Genomic DNA, 7,394 nt, shown 5'->3' with positions numbered 1-7,394 from the left:
TTGGACACTTAGTCTGAACCAGTCATCTTCTATAAGCAGTCCAGACCTTAAGTGGAGGGATTAGGATACCACCTCAGACACAAAACCCATCAATCTACAGTTTATTTGGCTAAAATGGTGTTATGGGACAAGAGTCTAGTATAATCTTCATCAGAGATACCAGAGAGACAAAATTCAGCAACTCATGGGAGCAGATGCAATACATTAGGCAGAGTTCTAGGTTTCCTATGGAGGAGAGGAAGTATTGGAGAAGCTAGAGGGATGAAGGAAACCACAAGCATAGGCCAGGGCCCACAGCATCAACTGACAGGGACCAATGGCAGTCCACAGTGATCAGAGAACCTGTAGGGATCTAACCTAGGTCCTCTGCACATATATTAATGGCTGAGTAGATTGTTTTTCTTGATAGATTCCTAACAGTGAGAACAGGGGCTTTCTATGGCTCTTTTGTGATCTGTGGAACACTTTTTCTCCCACTTTGTTGCTTTCTCCAGCCTTTATATGTGAATATATGCCTCAGATATTGTAGGATTTTTTTTTGTTTTGGTTTGGTTTGGTTTTTTTGTTTTAGTTTGGTTTGGATTTTTTCCCATGTTTGGTTGTTGTCTCTGAGAGGCCTGCTGTTTTCAGAGCAGAAACAGAAAATGGGATTGATTTCTGGGAAAGGAGATGTGGAGGGCAGAAACTGGAGAGGAAGAGGACCCTCATGAGAAAATTCGGGGAAGGATTAAAGGTACTGAAGGAGATAGGAACCCCACAGGAAGACCAACAGTTTCAATTAAGGAAGACCCCTGGGAGACTAAGCTACTAACCAGAGTAAACATTGCTGGACTAACACTCAGCTATGTTACTCAGCTAAGGCCTTGGACTGCTTATAAAATCACATTCTCAACAGAGAGCTGCCTAGTCCTGCTTCAGTAGGAAAGGATGAGCCTGCAGAGACTTGATGCACCATGCTGGGGGCTGCCCTGACAGGTCTGCACCCTCTTATAGGCCAAGAGAAGAGAGGAAGGGGGAGGGTCTCTGTAAGGGTGGGCAGGATGGGGGTAGTGTTTGGGACATAAATTAATTAGCTAATTTTAAAAAAGCAATGAAAAGGAAAGACAAGATCTGATAACAACAGGTGATTTTAAGTATAAGGAAGCTATATAAAGTGCAGTTGAATTTTTAAAAAAGTTTAAAATGTCAAGTGGAATTAGCATAAGAGGAAGTGTTTAGTGGCCTTTTTTTCCAGAAAAGCTTTATTATATATAAGAGTAAAAGAGTAAGCAAGCTTGAAGATAGAGTCGTAAAGCATAGACCATTTAATTATACTCTGAGACAAGAAATAAAGACTGAATTATCATAACATTAATTTCATAGAAATAAAGAACCCCTTTCTATGTCCAAACAGAATATAATATTTGTCATTAAGCTATAATTTTTGGAGAGATATATTTAACACTCACCTTTGCCTCTTGGTAGCTTAGAATACATCTGACAGTTTATTCTTTATGGTGTTACATGCCGAGGTACTATCACGATGTCATGCAAAAAGGAGAGGAAATTGAGAAAGGAAAATCAAATAGGTTATATAAATCCCAGTCCACATATTAACAATCTGAGAGGACACTGAGTTTGAAATCTGGATTTCTAGGTTTGGAATGTATTTTCCAACACTACACTTTATCTTTGATACATGTTTGGTGAAACTATTGCCACTCAACATTATAATTAATGGTTGTCTTGGAAGATATGTCAGTGGCTTACTTTGTAAACATGAGGATATGAGTTTTAATCTTTAGAAGCAACATAAGATTGACTGGGTATAGAAGGGGAACCCCCATAATCATTGTATTAAGGAGCTAAATCTATGCACGTTTCTTTGGCTTACTAGTCTGATTGTCTATTATAATTGAACAATTTCAAGCCAAGGAGAGCTGCTCTCTCAAAGCAAGGTAGATAGTATTTTACTAGCCTCTACACAGATTCACACACACAGGTGTAAGTGTACTTAAAACTTACAATATACACATAAGCCATTTTAAATTAGTGTTGGGGTAAATTGTCAATCCACTCTAAATTCCTCAATTTATGTGCATGTCTTTACTCCTGCCCATTTGTTTTGGATTCCCAAAAGGAAGCCATTCATAAACAGCCTTATTTTTAATCTGCCTTAAACAGTGCAATGGCTGGGCATTTGCAAACCTCCCATCTGTTAGCACACTCTCACTTCTGATGTTTCTGAATTATTACTTTGTAAAATATACATGTCCTCTCTCCTATTTCAGACCTAATAGGGGGAGTGGCCCCTGGAGTTAGCCTACCCAAATTCTTACATACTGTATGGTTTCTCTCCTGGAGCTGTAAGACTAGATCTTTCTGATTAACCATCCTGGTGCTACTTCCTTTCTTTGTGTGTCCTGAGTTTCTTGCCAAGGAATCCTAAAAGTCCTGCCTCTGTCTTCCTGCCTAGCATTGGCCTCTGACAGCTTTATTGATCAATCAGAGCCAAATGGGGACAGGGATATTCAGTGCAGATTTGCAGGTTCCCCTGTGTTATTTCTGGAGCTGAAATAACACATATAGCATTAGGACCAATAAACAACATCCAAGTGTAAGTGTGTTTGTACAGCCACATATGTGGCACTGCTTCTGTAAACAACCACGTGAGGCTAATATAAAATCAATTTTTGGATACATACAGAATTGAAATACAGCAAAGAGAATGAGCAGTAATAAAGTTAGGCCCTTCAACACAATACTATGCACTCAGATAAAGTACTTCTGAGAAACATAAAATAATGAACAATATTAAAACTGAACTGTATGAAAAATTATTTTTTCCTTTTTCTTCTACTGGATATTTTATGTATTTACATTTCAAATGTTATTCACCTTTCCTGGTTTCCCCTCTGCAACCTATCCCATCCCCCATGCTTCTGCTTCTATGAGGGTGCTCCCCCACCCATTCCTGACTTCCCGCCCTGGCTTTCCCCTACACTGGGGCATCAAGTCTTTACAGGACCAAGAGCCTCTCCTCCCACTGATGCCAGATAAGGCCATCATCAGCTACATGCACAGCTGGAGTTCTTTGTGTTCTCTTTGGTTGGTGGTTTAGTCCCTGGTAGCTCTGGGGGTCTTGTTTGACATTGTTGTTCTTCCTGTGAGGTTGTAAACCCCTTCAGATCCTTCAGTCATTTCTCTAACTCCTCCATTGTGTTCCCTGTGCTCAATTCCGTGGTTGGCTGCGAGCATCCTGAGCATAAGCCTCTGTATTTGTCAGGCTCTAGCAGAGCCTCTTAGGAGACAGTTATATCAGGCTCCTGCCAGCAAGCACTTCTTGGCATCAGCAATAGTGTCTGGATTTGGTGTCTGTATATGGAATGGATCCCCAGGTGTGGCAGTCTCTAGGTCTTTCCTTCAGTCTCTGTTCCAAACTTTGTCCCCCTATTTCCTTTAGACAGGAGCAATTCTGGGTTAAAATTTTGGAAATAAGTGGGTGGTCCCATCCTGCAACGGGGGGGCCTTGCTTAACCTCTGTCTATGGTCTCAACAGGTTCTCCTTCTCCTTTCTTGGGCATTTAAACTAATCTCATCCTTATTGGGTCCTGTTTTCCTGGCATCTGGGACTTTCTGGTGGCTATTTTCAGTTTCTCATCCCCCATGGCTACAGACCTCTGTTCAATTTCCTGACCCTCTGTATATCATCCCTGTCTACTCTCATACCTGATCCTGCTCCCCTTTTTACCCTCCCTTCCTCCCATGTCACTCCTACACTCTACCTCCTGTGAGTGTTTTTCACCCTTCTAAGAAGGACTTAAGCATCCACACTTTGGTCTTCCTTCTACTTGAGCTTCATGTGGTCTGTGAATTGTATCATGGGTATTCTGAGCTTTTGGGTTAATATTCACTTATCAGTAAGTGCATATCATGTGTGTTCTTTTGTGAAAACAATGCATACATAACCTCGTGGTAATTTTACTGAATTATAGGGTTGAAATTTAAGGCTTTGATTCTAACAGTTGACATCTGTTATTGATTCCTTGTTCACTATGTTGAATTTCCCTAAGGTTATAAGAAGTAATGCAGAAGCATACCAGAAATCAGGTCTCTAAGTTCATGGCACAGCCTTTTAGATGTATCTAATTCTGGTAAAAAGAAAAACAATATATAACCTAGTTAAGCATTTAATTTAATCTGAGATAGATACTTTAAAAAAATGAACAAAAACATGCCATAAATGTCCATTGCATAAAGCATAACTCTTCTTGAAAGAGTGTCTTCTCCAAAGATAAGGACAAATACCATAAACTGCAAAAGAATAAAAAAAAACCTATACAGCTTATGCTAATTTAATATCAATATACTTTAACAATATTCATTAAAATAAGCAGGAATGTAATTGGGAAAGTAAAAACCCAATTAACCTGCTTAACCTGCCTATTTAGATTGCAAGTTGCTAACACACCTTGCATATAATTCTAGTATCATGGGGATATTTGGTGAATTCACATGGACGAAGGACAAATTTAAAAGTAAAATAAGTTAGCTTACAAAAGACAATGAAGCAATATTACATTAAATTAAACTGCAAGATTAACCAACTAATGCTAAAACATATTTATCACATTTCATCATGATATTGTAGCACACATTTTAAAAATAGTTTAATTATATTTGGAAAAAGAAAATATCTATATCTTATGCATATGTAAGAATGTATCTGTACATATGCAGCACACTCTCTAAGATTTTGCTGTACAAATGAAAACAACACTGTATTACATTGAAAATCATCTCTAGACTCATTGGAAGTACTATTATAGAAAAGCAGAAATGAAACACAGAGATTTGGACACATTTTCCATCACAAGACAAGTGTGTGTATTGTGTGTTTTCTCAGAATTGAGATTCAAATTCAGAAGAAATTGAACACATTCACCTGAGTATGGAGTAAGGGGATAGTTATATTTGCCAAATATATTAACAGGGATGTAATTTCTATTGAAATTCAGTGTTCAGTTCATTCAAATTCTCTGTATTATTTCAAATGTGCTTCAAGGCATCAATGACTCCTTACGATGGTCAAGGGCATTATGGAAATTGATTGAAAGTTGGCAATTTATTTTCCTGCAAAACCCTTATTATTCAAAAGAGAAATGAACTATACTTATTTTCATATAAAATGCTGAGCACCACAAATAGAAAAAAATGTGGCTTAAGAGAGTCCAGGAAATTGATATACCAGATTACCTTCAACTTTTATTTTGAGGCACACTGAAGTTACTATTATGTCCATATCTTATGGGTATTACTTTAATCTTTTCATTAATCATTTTATTCATTTACATTTCAAATGATATTACCCTTTCCCATTTAACCCTCCACAGCGCTTCATCCCATCCCTCCTCTCCTCTGTCCCCTTTGCCTGTGTAAGTATTTTTTTATTTCAAATTGAAACTGAATTTTTAACAGGAATTATATGCTTCTATAGCATGGTATTTTTATAGAAACGTTATTAATACTTTTTTCTATTAAAATTTTATCAGCACCTTGCAAACAGGATATCACTGAAGATTTGTAAAAGAATATTTAGAAAAAATATAAAAATGTATGTTACTTTTCAACAATATCATGAATTTTTTCTTTTATCAGATTTTATTTATTTATTTATTAACATTTCAAATCTTATACCCTTTCCTGACTTCCTCTCCAGAAACCCTCTCTTTCATCACCCCTCCCCTACTTCTAAGAGTGTTCTCCCCACCACACATACCCACTCCCACCTCCCCACACTGGCATTCTACTACTTTGGGGCATAAAGCCTTCAAAAGTCGAAGAGCCCCCCCCCCCCACATTGACGCTAGACAAAGCCTTACTTCATATGCTGCTGGGGTCATGGATTGTGCCTTGTGTACCCTTTGGTTAGTGGTCTAGTCCCTGGGAGTTCAGGGGAGGGGGGGTCGATATTGTATTTCTTCTTCTGCAGTTGCAAACCCCTTCAGCTACTTCAGTCCTTTTTCTAACTCCTTCACTGGGGTCCCCGTGCCAAGTCCAATAGTTGACTGCGAGCACCTGACTCTATTTGTTAGGCTCTGACAGAGCCTCTCAGGAGACATATATCAGGCAATATCAGCATGCACTTCTTGGCAACTGCAAGAGTCTCTGGGTTTTTTGTCTGTATAGTGTATGGATCCCCAGGTGGGGCAGTCTCTAAACAACCTTTCCTTCAGTCTCTGCTCCCCACTTTGTCTCCATATTTCCTCCTATGAATATTTGGTTCCCCCTTCTAAGAGGGACTGAAGCAGCCACACTTTGCTCATCCTTCTTCTTGAGCTTCATGTGGTCTCTGAATTTTATCATGGGTATTCTGAACTTACAGGTTAATATCCACTTATCAGAGAGTGCATGCCATGTGTGTTCTTTTGTGACTGGGTTACCTCACTCAGAATGATATTTTCATGTTCCATCCATTTGCCTGAAGTAATTCTTTTTGGTAGCTGAGTAGTATTCCATGAGATCTTTATTACACGTTGGAGCATCTTTTGAGTATATGGGCAGGAGTGGTATAGTTGAGTTCTCAAGGAGTAGTATGCCTAATTTTCTGAGTAAAACCACCAGACTGATTTCCAGAGTGGTGGTACAAGCTTGCAATCCCACCAACAATAGAGAAGTTTTCCTGTTTTTCTCCACGTTCTTACCAGCATGTGCTGTCACCTGAGTTTTTGATCTTAGTCATTCTGACTGGTGTGAGGTGGAAACTCTGGGTCATTTTGATTTGCATTTCCCTGATGACTAAGAATGTTGACCATTTCTTTAGTGGCTTCTCAGCCGCATAATATTATTAACAATCAATTTTGTTCAACTGAAAATTAACGTAACTTCTGATACATTGTTTAATTTTTGACATTTTAATTAACTTTAATTTTAATATCCACATAATATTATAATATAAGCAAGAACAAGAGAGAGCATTATTATACAGTATTTTTTGCCTTAGTCTCTTGATTTCTTTTTTTTAAATTGGGTATTTATTTCATTTACATTTCCAATGCTATCCCAAATGTCCCACACACACTCCCCCACACACTACCCTACCGACCAACTTCCACTTCTTGGCCCTGGCGTTCCCCTGTACTGAGGCATATAAAGTTTGCACAACCAATGAAACTCTCTTTCCAATGATGGCCAACTAGGTATGCAGCTAGAGACAAGAGCTCCAGGAGGGTATTGGTTAGTTTATATTGTTGTTCCACCTATAGGATTGCAGATCCCTTCAGCTCCTTGGGTAATTCCCCTAGCTCCTCCATTGCGGGCCCTGTGATACATCCAATAGCTGTCTGTGAGCATCCACTTCTGTGTTTGCCAGGCCCCAGCATAGTCTCACAAGAGACAGCTATATCTGGGTCCTT

This window comes from Mus caroli, chromosome 14, assembly GCF_900094665.2.
Source record: "Mus caroli chromosome 14, CAROLI_EIJ_v1.1, whole genome shotgun sequence".
NCBI classification, from domain to species: Eukaryota; Metazoa; Chordata; class Mammalia; order Rodentia; family Muridae; genus Mus; species Mus caroli.
The sequence above is the reverse complement of the archived record's forward strand: the minus strand, read 5'-3'. Positions refer to the sequence as shown.